This window comes from Triticum aestivum, chromosome 2A (genome assembly GCF_018294505.1).
Source record: "Triticum aestivum cultivar Chinese Spring chromosome 2A, IWGSC CS RefSeq v2.1, whole genome shotgun sequence".
Taxonomy (NCBI): Eukaryota; Viridiplantae; Streptophyta; class Magnoliopsida; order Poales; family Poaceae; genus Triticum; species Triticum aestivum.
The window spans coordinates 476,400,199-476,427,846 of NC_057797.1; the positions used below are offsets into that span (position 1 = coordinate 476,400,199).

Below are 27,648 nucleotides of genomic sequence, written 5' to 3' on the forward strand. Positions count from 1 at the left end.
ACCGCATTACGCTTCCCTCAAGCTTAAGATGCCCGGTCCATGTGGCATCATTACAGTAAATGGAAATATTGAGCGATCCCTGCGCGCCGAAGAGAGTGGCAGCCGCACACCCAAATGGCCTCACCAACTAAAGCATTTGATAGGTCGTCAAGACTATGGACACGGTTAGACGAGTCCGACACAGCTATATGTAATTCATACAGGTTTGATGGCCACACCCCTATTACAAATACAAGGGGCTCAACACGCATAGACAAGTGGCGATTTTTACTCATCTTGAATTGTACATGGTTTCTTTAATATAACCTACCTTTTTGCATGACAACTTTTAACCTAAGTTCCTCTCTTTTATAGATGACCATCGTGCTACACCCGTCCAGGATACGGCACAATGGAGACACAGGCGCAGACGTGCAGCAGGGACCCGTTCCAAGGATTCTCTTTAGATTAAGACCCTGCATAAACCTTTCTTACTGTCTCTTGTTGATACACATCCCTCGGATTCTCAGTACTATTGAGAAGGATGCTGACGTCTTGGCATGTGGCCACGTTAGAATAATGCACGTACCTGGACACCAGGGGCTTCTTACAAAGGGCACTGTTTAGGCCCGGTTTATACCATAAAAGACCGAATACCTTAGGGAGTGTTCGGCGTCGCGAGTTTGGCCTTATATGCATCAGCTCCGAATCATGTCTTTGGTCAAATGTTGGGTTTGCCCGGCTCCTGTGTTTTGCTGCCTTACGTTCCGCTCTATCGGCTAAGGCGGCACCAGGAGAACTACTGCGATTGTGCCCCGGTTCATCCGGACGAGCACCTCAGTAGAGAAAGCCGAAAACTGACTGTCATGATATAGCGTGAGTCTGGTCAACCACTCGATGACCCATCGGAATGTTAGAATTCCTCCGCCTTAACGAAGGGACATTTCCCGGCTAGGCATGTACGCACCCCGAATTCGGGAGAGTGCGGAGCCACCAGGGGCTATATAGTAGCCCCACCGTCAAACTCCTATGGCTAAGTGAAAGTGTTAAAGCATTATAGTCCGGTTGCCTCATTCGCTGCGCTATCACCTGCTTATTAGGACCAAGACGTTGGATTAAGTGTGAACATGCGTCTTCTGCGAACACCCCCGCGTAATATGTGTGGGGGCTGAAGCCGACGACTACAATCTTTCAGGTTATATACATATATACATAAACGGTAGCACATGAGGCATCATATTACTTTTAGGCAAAAGTATAAATACAGCCTTAATAAATTTGATAAACATTGTTTTTACAATGGGAATACATGTCACTCATACATAATATTCTTTGAGCACTAGGCCTCTATCAAATGAGCACCCTCAAGAACTTCTTCAAAATAGTGCTCGGCAGCCACTCGGCCTATGGCCGAACCCTGCGCCGCAACAGTGGTAGCATCCATCTCCGCCCAGTATGCTTTGACACGGGCAAGGGCCATCCGCGAGCCTTCTATGCACGCCGACCTCTTCATAGCATTGATGCGCGACACCGCACCAAGGAACTGCTGCACTAAGCTGAAATAGTTGTTTGGCTTCGGCTTTTCCGGCCACAGATGATCTACGACGAACCTCATGGCGAGTCCGGACAATCTATTGAGTTCGGCCCATTCGGCAAGTTGATCAGTTAGTGGAAGAGGACGCTCTAGAACATTAAACTGCGACCAGAATAGCTTGTCCACTTCACGATCTGTTTGATCTCGGAAGTATTCGGCCGCATCGACAGCACTCGCCGTCAAATCCAGATATGCGTCTGCCGAACTCCACAGCCGATCCAGAGGGGCATACCGCGGATCTCCGAACTTCCTCCGCAGCAAAAAGGGCTTCCCAGCCACAATATCACCAGCTTCACGCAGCTCTTCCTTCTTTGCCCTCATGGCAGAGCGGGTGTCTTTGGCCGCCATCGTGGCCTTTTCAAGGTCCGTCGCCTTCGCTCGGTTTTCTTCTTCAAGGAACCGGCAACGGTCGGCAGTGTCTTTTAACTTTACAGCCATCTTGGCCATCTTTTCTTTGCTCTCGCAATGCGCGGCCTTCTCGGCTCTTAACTCTTCGGCCGCCTTTAAAGCGGCCACATTACTAATCCTTGTTTGTTCATTGGCTCGGGAAAGTTCCGCCCGAAGGGTCTCCACGGTGGCAGCTCCATCTGCAGTCACAACATATTAAAGATACTGGCATCACGCTGCTCTTACTATGTGACATTGACCGGAAAAACATTACTTACCCTGTGCCTCGTCAAGCCGCTTGTTAACAAGCTCGATGTCGGCATCTGCCGCATCCAGTTGCCGCTTTAGTTCGGCAAACTCATTAGTCCGGCCAGCCACCAGAGCTTCCATCACCTGCACATAAAGTGGTATGGTTATTACCTGGGACTATGATCCTCTGTTCGCCGCCATTCTTGGCGACAACCAGAGTCTCAGGGGCTACTATCTACACAGGGTACACCTAAAAATGTGCGGTACCATCACAAATGTACATCATTTTACGTACCTCAAAGCCTGTCAGTAGACTCATAAAGGCGTCATGCAGCCCGCTTTCGGCAGACGAAATCCTTTCCATCACCGTACCCATCAATGTACGGTGTTCTTCTGAGATGGTCGCCCGCCTTAGCAGATCCCTCATTGTGTCCGGCCGCATACCAGACGGCGCCGGACTCTTTTGTTTGCTCTCTTCAAGAGCCGGATGCTGGGGACTTTGGGTGACTATAGGATTATCTTCTGGCCTCACCGCATCCGGAGAGGCCCTCCGTGACGACACTTCAAGGTCGCCCGCTTCTTGAGCGGGGGAGTCCGGGGGAGGCGTTTCGCTCTCCATCATCTCCGGAAGAAGGTCCCCTGAAGACGAGCTCCGTTGAGAAGGGCTAAGATCCGAACTGCGAGATAAACGCTTCGGTTATTTTCCTCGGAAGTAAGGTAGAATATCTTTACTATAAGTATTTTTTGATCACTTACGGCTCGTTAGAGGGCTGATCCCTGCGCGGACTTTGTGCGGCGAAAGCACCCTCCGAGGCAGGACCCTCTGGTGGAGACTTCTTCTCCCGTTTGGAAGCCTTGGTTTCCGGATCTTCAGAGGCAGTCCTCTTCCTTCCCCGAAGCGAGAGAAGATCAGATTCTTCCCCTTGGTTATCCTTCTTCACGGAGGCGCTCATTCCCTCGGTTGGAATTGGTAGCAATGGGGGCCCGCTTTCAACCTCATTATTCCCCCCTTTATCTTCCTTTGAGCGCTCCGGGCAAGGTGCTAGCTCGAGCATCTTTTCCAGTACCGTATTCTCCAAACCCTCAGGAAGGGGGGTCGAACACCGAATCATCTTCTCCTTTGTTAGCCAGTCCTAGTCAAAGAGCGATTTCTCAGAATGTCGTCATGGTAAATGAAAGACGGTGTGTTCGGCTAGAGGATTACTTACTTGGTTAGCTATACGGTTGTTGCTCAGGCCCACATCCTCAGTAGTATCCAGACACTCTATTTGGGGTCTGAAGAATGATTTGTACATCTCCTCATGCGTCAGGCTGAGGAAATTCTGAATAGTGCGCGGCCCTTCTGGGTTGAACTCCCACATGCGGAGGGGCCGGCGTTTGCAAGGTTGGACTCGATGAACTAGCATGACTTGCACCATCGTAACTAGACTGAAATCTCCGTCGAAGAGATCATGAATGCGGCTTTGCAGTATAGGCACGTCCTTGGCTGGACCCTAGCTCAACCCTCTGCTAATCCATGACATCAGTTGTGGTGGAGGGCCTGAGCAGAAAACAGGGGCGTCCACCCACTTGGCACTTCTGGGATCTGTGATGTAAAACCACTCCCGCTGCCATAATCCGGACACCTCTGGAAAGGAACCCTTTGGCCATGGAGCTCTGACGATTTTACTTATTAATGCGCCTCCGCACACTACGTGCTTCCCCTCGACCATCTTTGGCTTCACGTCAAATGTCTTGAGCTATAGGCCGAAGTGAGGGGTAATGCGGAGGAAGGCCTCACATACGACAATAATTGCCGAGATGTGGAGAAAGGAGTCCGAGGCTAGATCATGGAAATCTAGCCCGTAATAGAACATCAAACCCCTAATAAAGGGATCTAGGGTGAGGCCTGGGCCTCGGAGGAAGTGGGATATGAACACAACGTTCTCGTTGGGTTGGGGAGTAAGGACGACCTGCCCTCGGGCAGGCAACCAATGTGAAACCTCGGCGGTCAGGTATCTGGCCTCCCTCAACTTCTTGATATCCTCTTCCGTAACGGAGGAGGGAATCCACCGGCCTTGAAGGCTAGATCCAGACATGATTGAAGGTCCGAAGCTCCCGACCTGGGCTTTGGGTGTTAGAACATGAGGCGGGGGAAGGATTCGATTGAGCACAGGAGGGAAAAAGTAAAATCCTTGTCCCTTTATAAAGAGGGTGAATATCAAGCGTCCTCCTAGTGGCCGTTTGGGACTTGCCTAAAATCTAGGAGTCCTAGGCACGGTTGGGTTACCCACGACCGTATTGATGAGAATCCCGTAATTAGGGGAACACGATCTCTGCTTTGACAAGACGTGTCAAGAAACCGCCTCGCGTTATGTGTGGAGCTGGTTGAAGAAAAATGGTTCGAATAATCACCGATCCATGGCCTGACGTCATGTTGCCAAAGCGTGTCAGCAGATTAAGATTTGTGGAAATATTATTCTCTCTACGATGGTATGTGGAATTTATTTTGCAGGGTCAGATACTATCCTGGTATTCAAACTCTTCTGTGATGTGTTCGGAGGAGGAACCCGCCTTGCAATGCCGAAGACAACACTGCGCGCCAGACTCATCGTCATTGAAGCCTGGTTCAGGGGCTACTGAGGGAGTCCGGGATTAGGGGTCTCCGGACAGCCAGACTATATCCTTTGGCCGGACTGTTAGACTATGAAGATACAAGATTGAAGACTTTGTCTCATGTCCGTATGGGACTCTACTTGGCGTGGAAGGCAAGCTAGGCAGTACGGATATGTATATCTCCTCCTTTGTAACCGACCTGGTGTAACCCTAGCCCCCTCCGGTGTCTATATAAACCGGAGGGTTTTAGTCCGTAGGACACAATAACATACAATCATACCATAGGCTAGCTTCTAGGGTTTAGCCTCTCTGATCTCGTGGTAGATCTACTCTTGTACTACCCATATCATCAATATTAATCAAGCAGGACGTAGGGTTTTACCTCCATCAAGAGGGCCCGAACCTGGGTAAAACATCGTGTCCCCTGCCTCCTATTACCATCCACCTTAGACGCACAGTTCGGGACCCCCTACCCGAGATCCGCCAGTTTTGACACCGACAATGCTCAAGATCATAGGGGTATTAAATAGCATATTGGATCTGAACATATAATCTTCCACCAAATAAACCATATAGTAATCAACTACAAGATGTAATCAACACTACTAGTCACCCACAAGTACCAATCTATAGTTCTGGTAACAAGATTGAACACAAGAGATGAAATAGGGTTTGAGAGGAGATGGTGTTGCTGAACATGTTGATGGAGATTGCCCTCCCCAAGATGGGAGAGTTGTTGGTGATGATGATTACGATGATTTCCCACTCCGGGAGGGAAGTTCCCCCGGCGGAATCGCTCCACCAGAGGGCAAAAGTGCTCCTGCCCAAGTTCCGCCTCGAGGTGGCGGCGCTTCATCCTGAAAGTCCTCTCCTTATTTTTTCTAGGTCGAAATGACTTATATATATCAGAAGATGGGCACCGGAGGTGGGCCAAGGAGAGCACAACCCACCAGGGTGCGCCTGGGCTCCCTGGTGCACCCAGGTGGGTTGTGTCCACCTAGTGGGCCCTCTCTAGTATTTATTGGTTCCAATTTCCTCATATATTCCATAAAAAATCCCCGTGAAGTTTCAGCTCATTTGGAGTTGTGCATAATAGGTAGCCTGGCGTAGCTTTTTCAAGTCCAGATTTCCAGTTGCCGGAATTATCCCTCTTGGTGTATACGTTGCATATTATGATAGAAAAGGCATTAGAATTACTCCAAAAAGCTTTATTATGGATAAAAACATCATAAATAACAGTAAGAAAACACGATGCAAAATGGACGTATCATAGAACGTCATATAATCATGACGGTATCTAGGCAATGATCATTATATAGGCATCACGTCCAACATTAGTAGACCGACTCCTTCCTACATCTACTACTATTACTCCACACATCAACCGCTATCCAGCATGCATCTAGTGTATTAAGTTCATGGAGAAATGGAGTAATGAAATAAGAATGATGACGTGATGTATACAAGATCTATGTATGTAGAAATAGACCCCATCTTATTATCCTTAATAGCAATGATACATACGTGTCGGTTCCCCTTCTATCACTGGGATCAAGCACCATAAGATCGAACCCATCACAAAGCACCTCTTCCCATTGCAAGATAAATAGATCAAGTTGGCCAAATAAAACCCAAATATCAGAGAAGAAATACGAAGCTATAAGCAATCAAGCATATAAGAGATCAAAGAAGACTCAAATAACTTTCATGGATAAAAAGAGATAGATCTGATCATAAACTCAAAGTTCATCAGATCCCAACAAACACACCGCAAAAGAATTACATCATATGTATCTCCAAGAGACCATTGTATTGAGAATCAAACGAGAGAGAGGAAGCCATATAGCTACTAACTACAGACCGGTAGGTCTACAAAGAACTGCTCACGCATCATCGGAGAGGCACCGATGGACATGATGAACCCCTCTGTGATGGTGTCTAGATTGAATCTGGTGTTTCTGGAACTTGCAATGGCTGGAATTACTTTTCATCGACTCCCCTAGGGTTTCTGGAATATTGGGGTATTTATAAAGTAAAGAGGCGGTCCAGGGGGGCGAGGTGGGCACAATCCACTAGGGCACGCCTGGACTTCCACGCACGCCTTGGTGTTTGTGCTCCCTCTGAGCACCCCCCAAGCGCTTCTCTGGCCCATTGGATTTCTTCTGCTCCAAAAAATCCACAAATACTTTCGCTGCGTTTGGACTCCGTTTGGCATTGATTTCCTATGATATAAAAAACATGCATAGAACATCAATTGGCACTTAGCACTATGTCAATAGGTTAGTACCAAAAAATGATATAAGATGATTATAAAACATGCAAGAATGATAATATAACAACATGGAACAATAAAATATTATAGATACGTTGGAGACGTATCACACCGCTTCTGCACCATAAACTAGGGAGAAGGGTGTTTGGCCAGTAGCTCAATTTGGTGTTGTTCTGAGTGAACAAAGAACCACCGGAAACTCATCAATCTAGGGTCTCCCGCACTTGTGCAGCCTGTCAAATGTTCTTTTCTTGAGACTGCACAACATTTCAGCATGTATCCTCTCTACTTGTCCGTTGCTTCTTGGATGACCAATAGAAGCAAAGCAAACCTTGCTCTCAAGGCCCTAATGTACTGCATGAAGGTGTGGCTCGTGAACTATGTGCGTTGTCGGTAATGACTCTATTTGGGACCTCAAAACGGCAAACTAATCCTTTAAAGAATTTGACGGTTGATTGTGTTGTCACCTTTCTCACCGGCTCTACTTTAGGCCACTTTGTGAACTTACCGATGGCAATGTACAAGAATTCAAAGCCCCCGGTAGCACGGGGGAAGGGGCCCAAGATGTTGAGCCCCTAGACCAAAAAGGGCAAGGAGAGAGGTATTGTTTGAAGAACTTGTGCTGGTTGGTGTATATTCTTCGAATGAAACTGGCATGCTTCACATCTTGTTACTAGCTCAGTTCCATCCTGGTGGGCACTGGGCCAATAAAAACCTTACAAGAAAGCTTTCCCGATAAGGGCTCTTGATCCTATGTGAGAGCCACATACGCCCCATGTATCTCTGCCAACAACTTGAGTCCATCTTCTCGGCAAATGCACTTTAATGTCACATTGTTTGGTCTCTTTTTGTATAGAATGTTGTCCACAAAGTGGAACATACGTGATTGACGGGCTACTTTCTCAGCTTGCTCTTGCTCATCAGGAAGCTCTCCCCTTTGGAGAAACTGAACTATGTGTTGCACCCATGCCGGAGGTTGTGGCTCGAGGACAATGACTAAAGGTGTTTCTACGGCCGCAGGAGTTCCATCCTCAACAATGAGAACCCGAGGTTCTGTGCAGGGTTGCCACTCACTATCAAGCACATTGTTGTCCCCGGCAGCATTCACGCTGGTGGCTTTAGGAAGCTCTGCCAGAAAATATTTTCCAATTTTCAACTTTCTCCTCTTTCTGGCTCGTTTTGATGGAGTAACTAATGGTTGATTCAAATGGAGTATAGAAGTTCCTGGTTCCACCGGTAACTTGTGTGCATCACACTTCGACAAGTGATCAGCAATGTTGTTTCCTGCATGAGGGGCATGCTCCGTTTGCAATCCGTCAAAGTGCTCCTCCAATTTCCTAAGTTCATCCACATATGCTTCCATCAATGGGCTCTGATAATCTGTACTCACTTGTTTCACAACAAGTTGTGAATCTTCGCGAATGATCAACTTCTTTATTCCCAATTCTACCACAATTCTAATACCGACAAGGAGCCCCTTCTACTCTGAAGTGTTATTGGTTGCTTTTTCCCTCAAAAACTGCATTTGAAACACATACTTGAGGTGTTGTCAGCTAGGTGCGACAAGAAGCACTCCAGCACCGGCGCCTTGCAGCGAGAAGGCACCGTCAAAGTACATGGTCCACTCTTTGTCAGTTTCTTTACCGGGGAGAGTTGATTCTAGAGTTTGTTCGTCTTATGTTAGCGTCCATTCTGCAATGAACTCTATCAAGGCTCTTCTTTGAATGGTTGAAGTGCTCTCAAATTTGAGTGCAAAACTTGACAACTCTAGTGCCCACTCTATTATCCTGCCAGTTGCTTCTGGATTCCTTAGAATATGTTGCAACGAGAAGCGAGTGACAATGGTGACCTCATGTGCTTGGAAGTAGTGATGCAGCTTTCTCGAGGCCATAAGGAGGCGGAAAAGAAATTTCTGCACACCATAGTACCATGATCTAGCCCCCTGCAAGAGATAATTGACAAAGTATACTGGCCGTTGCACCATTGTCTTCTTTGACACGATTCGTTGATCAACTTCCTTTGCTGGTATCACCACTGACTTGATGGTGTTGAGTCCTGTCACGGAGTATTCTGCCTCATCGTGGGATGGACTTGCCTCTATTCCTCGCTGAGATACAAAGAACCTAAGAAGTTTGCCAGACGGGATGCCAAACATGCACTCCTTAGGGTTGAGCTTCAAGTTGATTTTGCGCAAATTCGCAAATGTTTCTTCTAAGTCTTGGATGAGGGTTGATCTGTCCTTGGTTTTGACCACTATATCATGCATGTAAGCTTCTATATTTTTGTCCAACTATGGCTCAAAACCAATATCAACCGCTCTTGCAAACATACAACCAGCACTCTTTAGTCCAAAAGGCATAAGCAGGAAGAAGTATGTGCCACATGGAGTAAGGAATGTGGTTTTCTCCTCATCCTCCTTGGCCATGAATATCTAACGGTATCCAGAATATGTATGAAGGAATGAGAGCAACTCACACCCGGCAGTGGAGTCCATGATTTGATCAATACGCGGCAAGGGGAAAGGATCATTTGAACATGCTTTATTGAGATCAATGTAGTCAATACAAAGTCTCCACTTCCCATTTGCTTTGTGCACAACCACTAGATTTGCCAACCAAGTTGGGTGTAGCACTCCTCTAACCAGAACGGCCGCTTCAAGTTTCTTGATTTCTTCAACAATAAATTATTGTAGTTCCAAAGCTTGCTTCTGGACCTTCTGCTTGACAAGTCAAGGATGGGAATAGACAACAAGGTGGTGCTCAATTACCTCCCTAGGAACACCGGGGATGTCACATGGTTTCCATGAAAACACATCTACATTCGCCCACGGGAAGGCAATGAGCGTGCTTTCCTATTTACTATCAAGAGTGGCACTAATGGTGAAGGTACCACTAGTGCTGTCCTCCTTTGCTGACACCTTCTTTGTTGCTGGTGGAGTAGCTTTGGAGATCTTGCCGGCAGAGCTCTTTGGCAAGTCTTCAACGGGTGCACAGCACTCTGAAGAGGCGCGCTTCCCAGAATTCTCGCTAGAGGTCTTACTAGTCTTCCCGCTCTTCTATTTGTTGGCGAGAGTTGCAGCCTTGATGGTCTCTACTACAACTGCATCTCTCTAAATCTTGTCAACATATATGGTAGCGTCCTTGTCAGAATTGATGGAAATGACACCCATTTGCCCTGGCATCTTCAACATGTTGTAGTCACAATGAGATGCTTCCATGAACTTAGCCAATGTTGGGCGGCCAAGGATTCCATTAAATGTCAAGGGGGTCTTGACAACATCGAACACTATTTTCCCTGTTCTGTAATTCAGTTCTCCACCAAACATCACCGGCAGCTTGATCTTCCCCTTAGGTTGGCTCCTTCCAGGTTAATCCCTTGGAATGTCCCAGTTGTCTTGAGTTCTTCCTCAGGGATCTGCAACCTCTCGATCACTTCAGGAGAGATCAAGTTCAAGCCAACCCTACTATCTACTAGTACTTTCGTGACCTTGAGGTTGCGTATTGTTGATGAAACCAACAACAACAAACACTCGACACAATAGTGCGATCAGGGAAGTCCTCGGCATTCAAAATGATAGGTGTGTGGGACCACTTTAGGGTCTTTTGGGCATTTTTTGTCGGCTCCGCTGCATTGACCTCACATGCCCACTATTTAAGCTGGCGATGAGAGGAGTGCAAAGATGCACCCCCCGTCAATGCACATGGCCTTTGTAGTTTTCTAGAACTCACGCTCACTGGATTCGTCATCATCTTCTTATCACTCTCTTGATTTTATTCTTTCTTTTCCCTGCACCTGGCAAGATTCTCCTTTTGCTGATTGGTTTTGCTATGGCGCCCTACTCGGCTACCATGACCCATCTTGTCGGATCCACCCGTACCATCCTGGATCTTCTCCTTGTCGCGCTTCTCATACTCGGCCTTTTTCTTCTCAACTAGCTGCTCAACTTGGTGGCACTCTTGGAGGTCGTGACCCTTGGTACAGTGAATCTTGTTGTACGGCCCATCAGACTTGCTAGCCTTCTCACCCGCCGCAGCTACCTGACAATCAACGCACGTGGCAGCTTCCTTGCGAGACCTCCCCGTCTTGGTTTTCTTGGCGGGACTAGAATTGCCCGACCGTTCTACGGCCATAATTGTCTTGCCTTTGTGCTTCCTATTGCGCCTCTGGCCTTACTTCATCGAGGTGGTGGCGTCGTCGTCCTCAGAATCGACCTTAGCGCCAGCATCCTCCCCAGGGAGCACTCTTCCCTCCTCAGCACATGCACATTTATCCGCCAACGTGTAGATGACCATGCGATTGCCCGCCATCTTCTCCCACATCTTGCGATTGCTTACATTTGTGTGGAATGCAGCAATTATAGCTGCAGGATGTACATCTGGTATATTGTGGTGTACACGGCTGAATCTTTTAGTATATCTATGCAGATCTTCTCCTTCCCTCTGTGGGATCACTTGCAAATCCTTGGGCTGTCCAGGGCCTTTCTGGCCTCCGGTGAAGGCACAACAAACTCGTTGCATAGATCTAACCACGAGGAAATAGAGTTCTCTGGCAAGTTCATCAACAAAGATCTCACATTGGGCTTGAGCACCAATGGGAAATAGTTGGCAAGGATCTTTTCATCCCTTCCTCCGGCAGCTTTCACAACAATCGTGTATATGCCTAGGAACTCTGGCGGGTTTAACTTGCCATCATACTTCTCTGGTACCTCTAGCTTGAATGCCCGGATGGATGGTTAGCGAACTTGCCGCAACTCATTCGTGAAATCAGGGCACCCGACCTCAGAAGGTAAGTACCCGCCAACAGCAGGTGCTGGCTCGTCAATGACTGGACTATTATGCTTGTCATATTGACGGCGTGCCTCCCGGCGATGTTGAATAGTGGTACGAGCGTCTTCTACTCGCATTTCCAATAGTACTTGTCACTGATCTCAGTGGTCTGTGGTTCTGAAGAGGCCATTGACACATCATCGGGCTCGTCAGTCCATTGAGTTCGCTGTGACAGCCGAGGTTGCTGCCGTGGAGGTGATTGCACCATTGGTGCACCACCTACAACATGGCCTTCAATTCGAACTATCAGTGTTGTTTGCTGGTGCCGCGAGGGCTCCTCCAGCTGGGATTTGTTCATTTCCGCAAATCCAATCAAACTTTGGATTGTGGCTCTTCACTCATCCATCGTATATGCTATTGGAGGGAAGTTCAACAACATTTGGGGTTGTGCCATCGCCTTTGTTGCCGTCGACGACGTATTGGAGTGCGAAGACCGCGATGTCGCTCGAATCCTGGCAGAGCCAGCAAGAGCGTTGTTGAGATCTTGCCACCGAATTGCCGGCGTGGCAGCAGGTTGGCATGTCGGAGCGGTGCCTGATTATCTTGGGCCTGATCATCAGGTGCCTTGTCCTCCGGACGCTGCTGCGGGTGATCAACCTCACTGCTCGAGGTCATGTCATGCCCGCCCGCGATGGGCGTGGCGTGTGTTGCGATGTCGCTCCCCTCACCACCACTATAGTAGGTGCAGCAGGTGGTCTCGGCTCACGCATGGCCAGACGGTGTTGCTCCGGTGGCTGCGCTCGCCGTTGCGTTGGGGAGGTGGGACCCGCGTGCATGTGTCGCCTATTCCAATATTGTTGGCTTCCCTAGAGTGTCTCGGAAGGTGACTGTGTCCAGCATCTCCATCGTCCGTTCCCGGCGAAGCAGGCACAACGACCACACTGCCTGCGCTGGTTGTGCTTGTAGGGCATATAAGCCTCTGCTAGGCTGCGGACACGGCGAGCGCGTGTGTGCGCGTGGTGGCCGTGTCGGGCTCGAACCAGGTGTGCATGCGTACGTGCGTATGTGTGTGTACGTGAGCCAGTGCGTGTGTGCACGGGGTGGCCACGGGAGTTGGTTAGCGAGGATCCAGGGGAGGACCGCGTCGGGCGCGCGAGACGGCCATGGCGATCATGGGCAGGCACGGTGCGCAGGTGCGAGCCGGAGCGCGCGGGGCACGGGCGGAGTGGCGTGTAGGCGAGGCCTGGCATGTCAGAGCTTGTGGGTATAAGACCCACTCCACGGCTGTGTAATCGCTGAGGAGGATGAGTTCGTGCTCATGGTGAATAACAGAAAGTCCCATACGTGCGGGGGGGGGGGCGTTTGTGCCCCAGCAATCCTTCTGTGTTCTCCCTCCTCCACTCCGGTCATGTCTCCAGTGATCGCCGTGCTCCGGTGGTTCGGTTTTGGCAACAACATTTGGTATCAGAGCCTCGCGGCTCGGGGCTGTGGCGCGGCGAGTCCGTGGTGAGCACGGAGACGGGCGCAGCTGTGGCTCGCTGTGACGCCGTTCGTGCGGTGGATGCAGAGGCGCGGCGACGACACACAGCAGCGCGGCGGCATGGAGGTGCGGTGCTGCGGATGAGGCCGCAGCGGTGCGTGGCGAATGAGGCGCGGCGATGAGTCGGTCACGGCTGGTGCATGTATGGGCGCGCACCGGACGCGTCGGGCACGCCGGGACCGCGGGTGCGGACCACGTCGAGGCGCTGGACCTGGTGCGCAGATCGCGTATGTGCACGGCGGGAGCATGGGGACGTGGGGTGTGGCACGCAGATGTGGCGCGACGGCGCTTGGAGCTGTGGGCTTCGACAGCGGCAACGGGCGATGGCGGCTACGACGACGACAGCGCGGCAGGCGCTGCTGGAGGACGTCGACGTCGGGGACTACGGCCTCCTCTGAGCCTCGGCTTAGGGGGAGAAATGTAGGGATATAAGCCTCGGCTAGGCTGCAGACATGGCGAGCGCATGTGTGCGTGTGGTGGCCGTGTCGGACTCGAACCAGGTGTGCGTGCATACATGCGTATGTGTGTACACGTGAGCCAGTGCGTGTGTGCACGGGGTGGCCACGGGAGTTGGTTAGCGAGGATCCAGGGGAGGACCGCGTCGGGCGCGTGAGACGGCCGTGGCGATCGTGGGCAGGCACGGTGCACAGGCGCGAGCCGGAGCGCGAGAGGCGTGGGGGGAGTGGCGTGTAGGCGAGGCTTGGCATGTCAGAGCTCGCGGGTATAAGACCCACTCCACGCCTGTGTAATCGCTGAGGAGGATGAGTTCGTGCTCGTGGTGAATAACAGAAAGTCACGTACGTGCGGGGGGGGGGGGGGGGGGGCGTTTGTGCGCCGGCAATCCTTCTGTGTTCTCCCTCCTCCACTCCGGTCATGTCTCCGGTGATCGCCGTGCTCCGGTGGTTTGGTTTTGGCAACAACAGCGCCCACCGTGACATTCACACTGTCCGCGATGGTGGTGTCGCCTGCGGCGCCCGTGGATGCGTGTGAAGGAAGCTTGGACGTGGAAGGATTTTTCACCATGGGGCCCTTCTTCTGGGGCGACATGGATGATGAAGATGGTGATGAAATTATATGAAATCGACGTGCTGCCTGCTGTCCAGGTTCATGCCAGCGAACCCCCTACCTGCCATGCCAAAGATATCGGCATGGAATGACTATCTATGGGGTGGTTTAGCCCCTTTATGGTTCGGCGAGGGGATTGCACAAAATGCAAACAATAGGTTCAGTAGAAAGCGCAAGGATCTTTACCCAGCTTCGGGCCACCTTTGTGGTGTAACACCCTAATCCTGCTTTTGGTGTATTGAAAGTGTGTATAGCACAAGTACACGGAGCACTCTCCTCGGGGAGGTGCTAGCAGAAGGCAGCTACACGAGCAAGTGTGCTAGGGGTTTAAATGGGTTCGAACCCTTGTAAAGGTTGGCCAGGCCCTCCTTTTATAGCTCAAGGGGTTACCACAGTGGCAAAAAGGTATTTACACGGTGATTAGATAGCAACAGTGCTATCATACCTAACTCTGCCAGTTAGGACAAATAACATTAAATGTACTGTGAGGTTTCATGAGGAGGAGAAGCCCCAGCAAGGATATATATAGCACCGCTTCCCAGCTAACTCCTATTAGCTTGACACGCCATTTGGATGGGTGTCGATAAAGGTAATCTTCTCTCCAACGTGCTGACATGTGTCGGCAAACTCCACCTAACTACCTGCGGGCTCGACACCTCATCGATCAGTGACCAGCTGGCTGGTGAGGTGGAGCGCTGGTAGTTGATGGGGGTTTGCTAGCCACGGGGCTTGCCGGGCCTTTGCCTTGTCGGCTCGTCCTTGCCGGCAAAGGTAGCTTCCAGTGTTCTGTAGTTGATCTTGAGGCTTGTCTTAAACCTTGGTCTTCTTGATGCGCTCCTTGATCTCTCAAAGAGCTGCTCCTTTGATTTGGAAATCTTCTTTGAGACTTCATTCGGCGGGGGAGCTGCTATTTGTCTGTGCATAGGTTAGGGTATTACACACCCATGTTTAATACACCGACACCCTCTTACTAATGTTTTGCAAACAGATGTTCCATTTGTTTTTGATGATGATTGCGTAGAAGCCTTTAAAATACTTAAGGAAGCCATAATATCTGCACCCATTATTCAACCACATGATTGGAACTTACCCTTTGAAATTATGTGGGATGCTAGTGACTATGCTATTGGTGTTGTTCTAGGACGAATAATTGATAATAAATTGAATGTTATCCATTATGCTAGTAAAATTCTAGACAGTGCTCAAAGAAATTATGCTACTACCGAGAAAGAAGTTTTAGCAGTTGTGTTTGCATGTGATAAATTCAGATCTTATATTGTTGATTCGAAAGTAATTGTTCACACCGATCATGCTGCTATTAGATACCTTATGGAAAAGAAAGGTGCTAAACCTAGACTTATTAGGCGGGTTCTTTTGCTACAAGAAATTGATTTGCACATTATTGATAGAAAGGGATCTGAGAATCCAGTAGCTAATAATTTGTCTAGAATGGAAAATGTTCTTGATGACCCACTACCTATTGATGATAGTTTTCCTGATGAATGCTACTTGTGAGTTGCATTGGGATTTCCCCAAAGAGGAGGGGATGATGCAGTACAGTAGAGATAACTATTTCCCTCAGTTATGAAACCAAGGTTATCAATCCAGCAGGAGAACCAAGCAACACTATGTAAACAGCACCTGCACACAAACAACAAATACTTGCAACCCAACGCGTAGAGGGGTTGTCAATTCCTCAACGGTATTGAGAAAGATTAAGTTGTATAGGTTTTGGTAAATAGATCTAACAAAAAAACAAAATAAAAGAAATAAAAGAAAATTCCAGCAAGGTATTTTTGGTTTTAATATATGATAGAAAATATACTCGGGGGCCATTGTTTTCACTAGAGGCTTCTCTCGAGAAAATAGCATACGGTGGGTAAACAACTTAATGTTCGGAAATTGATAGAAAAGCAAATAATTATAAAGATATCCAAGGCAATGATCATGTATATAGGCATCACATCCAAGATTAGTAGACCTACTCCTACCTGCATCTACTACTATTACTCCACACATCGACCTCTATCCAGCATGCATCTAGTGTATTAAATTCATGAAAGAACGGTGTAATGCCTTAAGCAAGATGATAGGATGTACACAAGATAAACTCATGCATGAATAAACCCCATTTTTTACCCTTAATAGCAATGATACATGCATGTCATGTCTCTTTTTCACTGAGATTGAGCACCGCCGAACCCATCACAAAGCACCTCTTCCCATGGCAAGAAAAATCAATCTAGCTGGCCAAACTAAACCAATAAATTGGAGAAGAATTATGAGGATATAACAATCATGCATAAAAGAGTTCAGAGAAAACTCAAATAATATTCACGGATAGATCTGATCATAAACTCACAATTCACTGGATCCCAACAAACACACCGCAAAAAGCTAATACATCAAATAGATCTCCAAGAACATCGAGGAGAACTTTGTATTGAAGATCAAAAAGAGAGAAGAAGCCATCTAGCTACAAGCTACAGACTCGTCGGTCTGTGGTAAACTACTCACACATCATCGGAGGGGCAGTAAGGATGATGAAGAACCCCTTCGTCATTGTTTCCGCCATTGGAAAAGTGCCAGAAAAGGCCTCTAGATTGGATCTCGTGGTTCTGGAACTTGCGACAACGGAAAAAGTATTTCATGGAGTTCCCTAGGGTTTTTGGGATTTTAGAGTATTTATAGAGGTGGAGGTAGGTCAAGACGGTTCCCGTGGGCCCCACCACCCACCAGGGCGCGCTAGAGGCCCTTGGCTCGCCCGGGTGCCTAGTGGGCCCCACTTTCATCTTCTCGTGGCCTCCAGAAGCTTCTAGGGTCTCTTATCACCAGAAAAAATGTCCAAAAAGTTTCTTGGCATTTGGACTTCATTTGGTATTGATATTCTACAAGTAAAAAAGCAAAAACAACAACAGGCACTGGGCACTAAGTTAATAGGTTAGTCCCAAAAAATGATATAAAGTTGCGTGTAAATGTATATAAAACAACCAAGGTTGATAATATAATAGGATGGAACAATAAAAAATTCTAGATATGTAAGTGAAGCACTAGAGCAAGTGCCTAGCTCAAAAGATTTAAGTGAAGCACATAGAGTATTCTAACAAATCATGATATGTGTGTGGCTCTCTCAAACAAGTGTATCAGAAAGGATGATTGTGAAAAACTAAATAACAAAAAAGCAAAGACTCATATAATACAAGATGCTCCAAGCAAAACAAAACTTAACAAAACCTTCATGAGATTCGTTAGTATAATAAAGCAAATCACCATCTTAAGAACTGTTGCAAACCTGTTCATATTTTGCTATTGCATTATAACTACTGTATTCTAACTTTACCATGGCTTATACCTGAGGGAGTCCTGGTTTAGGGGGTCTTTGGCCTGCCGGCCTATCCCTTGTGGGCTGGACTGTTGGGCCGTGTTGCCAATGCTAGAAGGCCAAATTATGTGGAGACACCATATCCAAACAGGAAGCTTTTTGGTGCCTTAGTGCGTCCTCCAAGCCAAGATGAGAAGAACAAGCATGCTTATCCTTTCCTTGTAACTGACCATGTGTAACCCTAGTACCCCTGGTGTCTATATAAACTAGAGGGTTTAGTCCGTAGAGGCTAGAACAACAACCGTCATCCTACTAGACTAGGGTTTAGTTCATCTGATCTCGTGGTAGATTGACTCTGTAATCATCCTATACACATCAATATAATCAAGCAGGACGTAAGGCTTTACCTCTTAGAGAGGGGATGAACCTGGGTAAACACTGTGTCCTTCGTCCTTTGTTTCCTATTGATCCAAGATCCACAGCTTGGGACCGCCTACCCGTGATCCACCGGTTTTGACACCGACATTGGTGCTTTCATTGAGAGCTCCGCTGCTAGATCGCTGAAGGACCAATGGCTCGCCTGATCATCGGATATGGCATCAGCATCGGGTACATCTTCGTCCCCTGCTAGCTTTTTGCGTTCGGCAGCATCATTCTACATGCCGACTTGGCCGGTCATGTCGACCAGGTCGATAGTTTCGCCCCTAAGCATCAAATCAGGTTCGATAACCTAGAGTATGTCGCTGAAAGGATCGAGAAGAGGTGTCTAGAGGGGGGTGATTAGACCCTCAACTAGCAAAAGTAGTAGTTTTTAAGTTCTTCAAGTTGAGGTGGATTTTTAGCACAAGTTTAAGCATTCACAATACATTTCAAGCAAGAATGGCAAGAGTATAAGCAGCGAAAAGAGTAAAGCATGCTAATTGCAAGAAAGTAAAGGGATGGGATTGGAGTGTGCAAATGCAATGAAGACACGGAGATTTTTGGCGTGGTTCCGATAGGTGGTGCTATCATACATCCACATTAATGGAGACTTCAACCAACAAAGGGTAACGGTTGCGCGAGTCCGGGCTCCACCCACGAAGGGTCCACGAAGAAGCAACCTTGTCTGTCCCACCATGGCCATCACCCACGAACACTACAACAGGATCCCCACTATAGCAACGCCTTTTTCCGTATCTACATGTCCATATATGCGTTGCTAGGGTCCTTACCAACGGGTTGGGATGCGTAGCCTTATCCAGTGTTGTTAGCGCATAATGCAACGCTTATACTATCGTTGGTAAAAGGGTCTGTTGCAAGAGAACAACAGATAAAACGGACTTTTACAACAGCTTTATATGTTGGTGCTTGATGTACATGAATCAAAATCCCATTGCTTGGCAACGGAGAATTTCCAACGTTTAAGTGTTGGTACATATATAGTGTAAATAATAATATTATATATATATATATATATATATATATTGCTAGCAATTAAATAATGCTCCATGTAAAGGCGATAATTATATATTTCAAGTGAATGAAAACAAGACAATATACTCACGAGAGGAACAAATCATAATATATCAGATCAAAACTGTTGGATTACAATAGTGGATATTACAGGAGGAACATCATCCAAATGTGATGCATAATCTAACAATTTTCTTGACAGCAAAACTTAAACTAAAAATATCGATCTTAAATGAGGAACAACATCCGATAGGAACGTCATCCCTACAACATAACTAAAACTAAATGCATATGTCATCATAATCATCATGAAACGGATCATTGACATCATCGTTGCAGTATAATCGCCACGCTCCCATATACTCATCCATTTATCTTTTGAATCTACAACCAAGAAAACAAAAATGAACTGCTAACACACAATACCTTTACATGATGCAAGTAGTAATATAGGCAAATATTAGTCATGTACAAAGGTTGAAGGCCATGCAATCTTTTCTTTTTATGCAGTATTGCAGTTTTTGCGACTTCATACCAAATTTTCAGTTTGCACTAGTGCCATATCGACATGCACTGCCCAGAATTCATTTCTAATTTCAGGACCATCAAGTTCAAATTTAGGATCAGAACTTACCATTGTATCTAGAGCTACACCCTTGTTATGATTTTTCAGGCTCTTCAAGAATACTTTAGTTCCTGCCTGTTAGAAAAAAATAAAAGTTGCCATATGAGAAGACAAAAACAAAACAGGGGAACATATGAAATGAGTTTGACAACAACAGATAGTTTAGTGGCATCCATCCAACTCAGGGAATCACTTCGAGCACTCTTACAGCATGCATTAGCACCTTATGTTGTTTTTGTGGTCTGGACAACAGACTGATAGCAAAGAAGAAGTAATAAACAACTAAAACAAGCCATTATAGTCTGAACCAAAAAATTATGTGATCATGAAAGGATACCACTTGCTTGCAACAGAAGTTTTTCCTCCTAACATGCAATAACATTCTTGTTTTTAACAACATTCTGATAGCAAGACGACCAGTATATACATAACCATTGGAGCAACATATTTTGAACATATTGTATTTGGTAATGGAAATATACCTTATGTGCAGCAGAATATATTTCCCTTCGTCGTGCACTGAAATTCTTGTCCATTACATATCTGCTGCAACATGACAATGACCAAAAGTTTAAATAAATTATGTAAAAGACAATATTCTGTGGCCCCACTCGACCTTATGACAGTCATCCCCACAGATGTGAAGACGATTAATTCAGATTTCAGCTCAAACAATCATATTTTGAAGTAATGTATGCCCCTACAATCAACAAAAATAAGTCTGACCACATTTATTCCTTATCAAATCAAAATAGCAACTCATTCAATACTGAGTAGGTACTAGGAATACATCAAGCTATTCCTATTTCATAGTGAAAACGATGAACTAAGACATGAAACCGTTACTCTAAAATGTAAATTTGCGAGGGGTCCATTATTTTGTTCATCGGGTGTATAAGAAAAACAGCAAGTAACAAAATGAAACTCCATATAGCAGCTCTTTCGATGACCCCATGCTTTTTAGTTTTTTTCTATGCTGGGAACATTACTATGAATAAAATGCAGTTATCTTTCAATACTAGTAGTTTAACTGTTGATCTATTTCAATTTCTTAGGGAAGATGAACTTGTACTTGTGTGGTATGATTCTTAACTTGGTGTTTGCAGGGGGGAACACATGTTCAGGTATAACACTATCCACAGATAGTAAGAGGATCATAAGCTCAAGGACGCCCAAGTTCATTCCCTTTGGTGTTAAGGAGGTTTCGTTCATGCGCAAGCATTATAGCTAGGCTGATGAGATGTTATTTTCAAGTTGGAACTGTGAGGAGATCCCATGGGCCAAGGCTGAGTGTGTTGTAGAGTATACATGTGTTTTCACTATCATGCACATGGTTGCTCACTAACATTTATTTTCAGAACAAGTGTGTGGTTTTGTAGTCTGGACTTGTAGTTGTGCTGCTACAGATCATGTTCTAATATTCATTATAAAATTAACATTTTATTAGGGCCCCACTAGTCGACAAGATACTTACTGCAATTTGTCCATAGGTACGACCAAGATAACACTTCTTCTAGTCACTCCATCGTTCATTTTTTACAAATGACACCCCAGCCAGAATATAGTATGATAGCAATAAGAAAATAACAAGGTCACAAACGTGCGCACACACATGAAGAAAGAAAGAAACTGTGCTAGGTGTTCAACCACAAAATGTTAGGCAAGAACTAACCCAACTGTACTAGCCAACTAGAATAGGATAGTCCGAATTGGAGTACCATAAAGAAATTCTATAAAGAGATTGAACTCACCAAGGTAGTAATGGTGCAGAACTACATTGAAATATTGCACGCGTCCACACCAGAAACCTTAACAGTTACTAGATTTAAGCCACCTCTTATGTTCAGTAAACCTATGAACACCAAAACAAACAGGCGTCAGGGCACTATAATGAATAAAACCTAAAAGGCTAATATCAATCAAGTAGGGAAGGTGTAACCTTATAGAAGAAGAATCAGAAACAACCCCCTCTATCTGAAGGCCCCCAATATTCTAAACTAGTAACAGAGGACAGCTATCAAACACTTGGTGTGCACTATCAAATTCACACAAGAGAAGAGTAATTAGAAAGCATAAAAGGGACAGATCTGAACCAAGCGGGGAGGAGGCAAAATCCTCAAGTTGTACTAGTATTTACCTTGTGTGTCTATGAATCAGGGGTGGGGACTGATCTGCTTTCCGTCCCAGTTGGTGAACAAGACATGCCCCTTGTGCCCTCGACCTCAATGAATCGGCGGGGTGAGCTACGAGGTTCAGGAGCGAGGGCAGGCCATGATCGATCTCCTCAAGGTAGGGATCCTACGAGACGAGGAAGGGGACTGTGTTGATATGGGGGACGGGAGGGGGAGGTTTCTGATTTTGATGGCGCAGTTACCTCATCGCGATGCCTCATTTTGGTCTATGTTCTTGATTCGTATGGCAGGTGGGGCCATGGTAATAAGAGCGCGTACTTATATTTTCTATTGACCAAAATTAGTCGCTATTATGGGAGAGAATGGAGGGAAATGAAAATTTTGATGCCAAATCAGAAAAGAATACAAGTAGTAAAAATTTCAAGCGAAACAATTTATAAATTTTGTTATTATCAGATCTGGCCCTTGACACGCACATGTACATATATTTGTTCCAAACACAATGTGCTTCTTCTATGTTTGTAAAAACTCAATGCAAGATGGGTGAAGTAATATTGATTTTTGTTGCTCAAACCGGGCCTAATAGGACGTGACCTGCCGCTCGCGGCATTTTTGCTCAACTTCCTCTGTCGTCGCATGCAGGGCACCGTCAACCACGGACACCACCCCGTCCCACCGCCCTTCCCTTGCCCTTGTTGGAGATGAGGGCAGCGGCACACAGCCACTAGCCCAAGATGATCATGACTAGTTAGTCATCGGGGCGGCATCGGTGCCGCGCGGACATCTTCACATGGTCTTCAACTGGTAGATGGTATAGGCCACCACCAATGTGGCGTTTGCAAGGACCCAGTCTGGTGCAACATCTAACAATGTGAACATAGTGAACACAGAACGGTGATGTGCATTGCGCCACGTCATGAAACTCGGCCGCTGTTAGAGCATTGCGGCAACATTCTCCCACGGCCGCGTTTGAGCTACGACACGAGGTGCCCGTGTGCGTTCGTGAGCTCCAGGTATGGATCCAGCTTCACAGTGACCGGGCATCGATAGGGCGACAATCAGTGATGATGCGGGGAAGGCAGTGGCGAGGGTGGCGCGAATTGCGGTCACGGAGGGAGCTCGAACTCTCACTAAAACTCCTCGTCCATTGTGGTAGTGTAGGCAAGGAGGGGTGACTGCTACTACTCTTGGTCATCCAAGGAGAGCACGACCTCCTTCTTTGATGACGTAGAGGAGAACGATGGGACAATCTCAAGGAAGATCTTCCGCCAGCGCTGAGAACAATCCGACAGAGCCTGACTAGCCTATCTTGCCGGTCTAGGATAGGATTGGATTGGAGCCTATGGTTGTGGGGAGAGGAGCGAATATGAGATAAAGATGGGGTTGCTCGACGCTGGATCCCTACTTAATTAGCCCGGGCATGCGGATTGTTCCGACCGACATCAAGGCCATCGAGTCGTGTCCATTCTGGGGTGGCTGGCCGACATCGATATGCGGGAGCAGTTCCTAGAGCGGTTCGCGCAGGAGAGTGTTTTGTTGGAACTGCGTACATTAGCACGAGTCTAGACGCCCGCAAACTTCCCCAGGGTTGGTTCCGGTTCTAGGGAATTCTGGTTCGCAGACTTAACTGTATATGTGTGTTTTAATACCTGTAATATATTATAATAAAAAGGTATAAAATCATTCTTATTTTTTGTCATGCCTTATTATTTTTGACCTCGTAATATTTCCCTACTGCTAAAAAAATATGCCTACAATTCATAGTCTAAAGCTGCTTAATTTTACTTTTTATTTCAATTTACGCCTACTACAAAAAATCTATTTATGCCTGGGGTATGAAATTTTGTCGTAGAGCAGTTCATGCGGAAGAGTGTTCTGGCGGGACTGCGTACATTAGCAAGGGTCCGGACGCCCACAAACATCCCCAAACTTTGATTCCAATTCGAGGGGATTTTGACTCGCAGACTTAATCGTCTATATGCGTTTTAATACCTTTAATATATTATAATAAAAATCATTCTTATTTTCTATCATGCCTCATAGTCCAATGATATGTTTAATTTTGTCTTTTATTTCAATTCATGCCTGCTATGAAAATAAATAAATGTCTGCGATATGAAATTTTGTCCGAAGACAACCATGCAGAAGTTCGAACTTGGCCCTACTAGAATGGACACAAGGAAATCACCAACAAGATAGACTAGTGTTTACGTATGCTTATGGCTACAACATTTATTTATTTCTTGTGTTTTAGGGGAACTTGTTGGATCAAAGGGAGAAAAGAATTCGGCCCTACAGCAACGTGTTCAACTTGCCTTCCTCTTGAAGCCCATCTCTTATCCCGGGTGGACCTGCGGGTAAGCTGTTACTGGGCTTATTTTCCATCCAATCCCATTTCTTATTTATTCTCGCTCAACTTGCCTTTCTTGCCTCCTGTTTTTCTTCTCTTGGATGTGTTGTGCTTCTGATTGAAGGAAAAAACAGGCCAACGGTTAACATGATTTTGAAAAGTTCATAGAATTCCAAAAAAATTCACAATTTTCTAAACAAATTATGAAATTAAAAAAAGCTCATTGATTTAAAATAATGTTCATGAATTTTAAAAAAGTTCACGGATTTGGAAAAAGTTAGCAGAAATAAAAAAAACCATATATTTGATAAAATTTTAGAAATTTGACAAATATGAAAATTTTCATCAATTTTAAAAAATCTCATCCATTTCAAAAAAATTACAGTAATTTGTAAAAAAAGTCCATCGAATTTGGGAAAAAGTTCATCAATTTTCAAGAAAATTTCTCAAATTTGAAATGAGTTCATAAATTTTGAAAAAAAAGTTCGTCAATTTAGAAGGAAATCTCAATTTTGAAAAAAGTTCATCGATGTTAAAAAAATCATGCATTTGGAAAAAAATAGAAATAGAAAAAAACAAAAGAAAAAACAAACGAAAGTGGTCCAGAAAAAACCCGGCCAGGGAAGCTTCCCAAAACCCATGGCTTCCCCGAACTAAAGAAAGAATAAAATGGGAAAATGAAGTTAGTAGGCACAAGCATTTAGATGTCCTAGTGGTTACTGGGTTTGTCTTTGAAAGAAGATGTCTAGAGTTCAATCCCACTGCCACTCATCATTTTTTGCTGTTTAAGCAGATATTTTTGCCACCACATTCATTATGTGTGTCGGCATGTCTAATTTTTATTTTTAATTATGTAAATTTGCGGCCTTATAAATTACATAATATAGAACACATACATGGCTACATATAAGATCTGTTGCAATCTATGTATGACATTATAGTCATGAGATGTAAGTCTACAACGCATATGCTGCAACGCTTATATGCATATCTCTTGTGAATTTTGCAACCTGTAGTCAAAATGTTGTAGAATATATGTTGCTTTATAGGGGGTATCCTTGTAGTGGAAGGACTTGCCTCGCTTGGGTAGATCTTCACAAAGTAGGCGAATTCCTTGCCCTCACAAACTCCTTGGTTCAACTCCACAATCTTGTCGGAGGCTCCCAACTAACACCTAACCAATCTAGGAGACACCACTCACCAAAAGGTAATAGATGGTGTGATGATGATGAACTCCTTTCTCTTGTGCTTCAAATGATAGTCTCCCCAACACTCAACTCTCTCACACAAATTTGGCTATGGTGGAAAGATGATTTGAGTGGAAAGCAACTTGGGGAAGGCTAGAGATTAAGATTCTTGTGGTTGGATTGGAATGTCTTGGTCTCAACACATCAGTACATGGTTCTCTCTCATAAAATGAGTAGTGGAAATGTAGGCACGTTCTGGTAGCTCTCTCTTGAATGGAGAAGGCATGGAGGGGTATATATAGCCTCCACACAAAATCCAACCATTACACACATTTGACCCAACTCGGTCAGACCGAATAGAAGAACTCGATGAGACCGATTCAGTTCAAAATGTGAACGTTAGGAATCTCCATGGGACCGACATGATCAACTCAGTGGGTCCAATGTGCTAGGGTTAGGGCAAAACCTCATTTCGGTGAAATCAATTGCATAAACTTGGTGAGACTGATTTCAGCAATGAGCAAATAGAGAGTTAGTTAAGCAAACTCGGTGGGACCGATTGCACATTTTGATGAGACCAAAATAATTACAACAGGCAACAGAGTTTTCATGGCCATATCGGTGAGATCGAGATCCCGATCGGTGAGACCGAATTGTCTAGGGTTTCTGGCAGTAGCTAGGTCAAATGATCTCGGTGGCTCTGGATAGATCAAATCGGTGGGGCCGAGTTTGACTTTTAGGTTTTGGACATATGTGGAAATGAGAAAGTGGCTGAGGGTTTTGGAGCAATATCACTAAGCACTTTGAGCAAGTAGACCATTAAGCAACACCTCATCCCCTTTTAATAGTATTGGCTTTCCTATGGACTCAATGTGATCTTTGATCACTAAATTGAAAATGAAGAGTCTTGAGCCTTTGCAAATCTTTGTCCTTAGCAATTTGAAGGGGTTCCTGCTACCTCTTGAGCATGCGTTGGTTTTCCCTTGAAGAGGAAAGGGTGATGCAGCAAAGTAGCGTAAGTATTTCCCTGAGTTTTTGAGAACTAAGGTACCAATCTAGTAGGAGACTACACGCAAGTCGCCCAGTATCTGCACAAACAATTGATAGAAAAGCGCATAGTTATGAGAATATCTAGGCATGATCATAAACATAGGCATCATGTCCGTGACAAGTAGACCGAAACGATTCTGCATCTACTACTATTACTTCACACATCGACCGCTATCCAGTAGGCATCTAGAGTATTAAGTTCATAAGAACGGAGTAACGCATTAGGCAAGATGACATGATGTAGAGGGATAAACTCAAGCAATATGATTTAAAACCCATCTTTTTACCCTCGATGGCAACAAGACAATACGTGCCTTGCTGCCCCTGCTGTCACTGGGAAAGGACACCGCAAGATTGAACCCAAAGCTAAGCACTTCTCCCTTTGCAAGAAAGATCAATCTAGTAGGCCAAACCAAACTGATAATTCGAAGAGACTTGCAAAGATATTAAATCACGCATATAAATTCAGAGAAGAATCAAATATTGTTCATATATAATCTTGATCATAAATCCACAATTCATCGAATCTCGACGAACACACCGCAAAAAGATTTACATCGAATAGATCTCCTAGAAGATCGAGGAGAACTTTGTATTGAGATCCAAAGAGAGAGAATAAGCCATCTAGCTAATAACCATGGACACAAAAAACAGAATCTATCAAAAACAGAACAGTCTGTAGTAATCTGTATCAAACGTATACTTCTGTAACTCCAAAAATTCTACCAAATTAGGACGGCCAGGGTAATTTGTATATTAATCTACTGCAGTTGGAATTGGTATTTTATCTCTCTCTGGTAAAAAACTAAGATTATTTTCGTGGGCGCATACTTTCTGTTTTTATCAGGAAGATCAAACAATAATCCCCCAAGAAGATCCTAAAGGCTTTACTTGGCACAAATAGTAATTAAAACCCAAAAAACACAATCATAGCAGTAGCATGATGAATTATTTATTGCTAAACAGGAACAAAAAACAAGAAACAAAAATAAAATTGGGTTGCCTCCCAACAAGCGCTATCGTTTAACACCCCTAGCTAGGCATAAAAACAAGAATAGACCTAGGTATTACCGTAATGATAAG

General features: G+C 45.5%; 1 long non-coding RNA gene across 1 annotated transcript; it reads right to left on the reverse strand.

Moving 5' to 3' along the window:
* Positions 1–21,597: 21,597 nt before the first annotated feature.
* Positions 21,598–22,190, reverse strand: LOC123185425 (uncharacterized). Its single transcript, XR_006493381.1, has 3 exons — positions 21,984–22,190; positions 21,786–21,881; positions 21,598–21,698 (listed from the first exon to the last, which is right to left on the reverse strand). It is a non-coding gene; the product is annotated as an uncharacterized lncRNA (long non-coding RNA).
* Between the last annotated feature and the right edge of the window lie 5,458 nt (positions 22,191–27,648).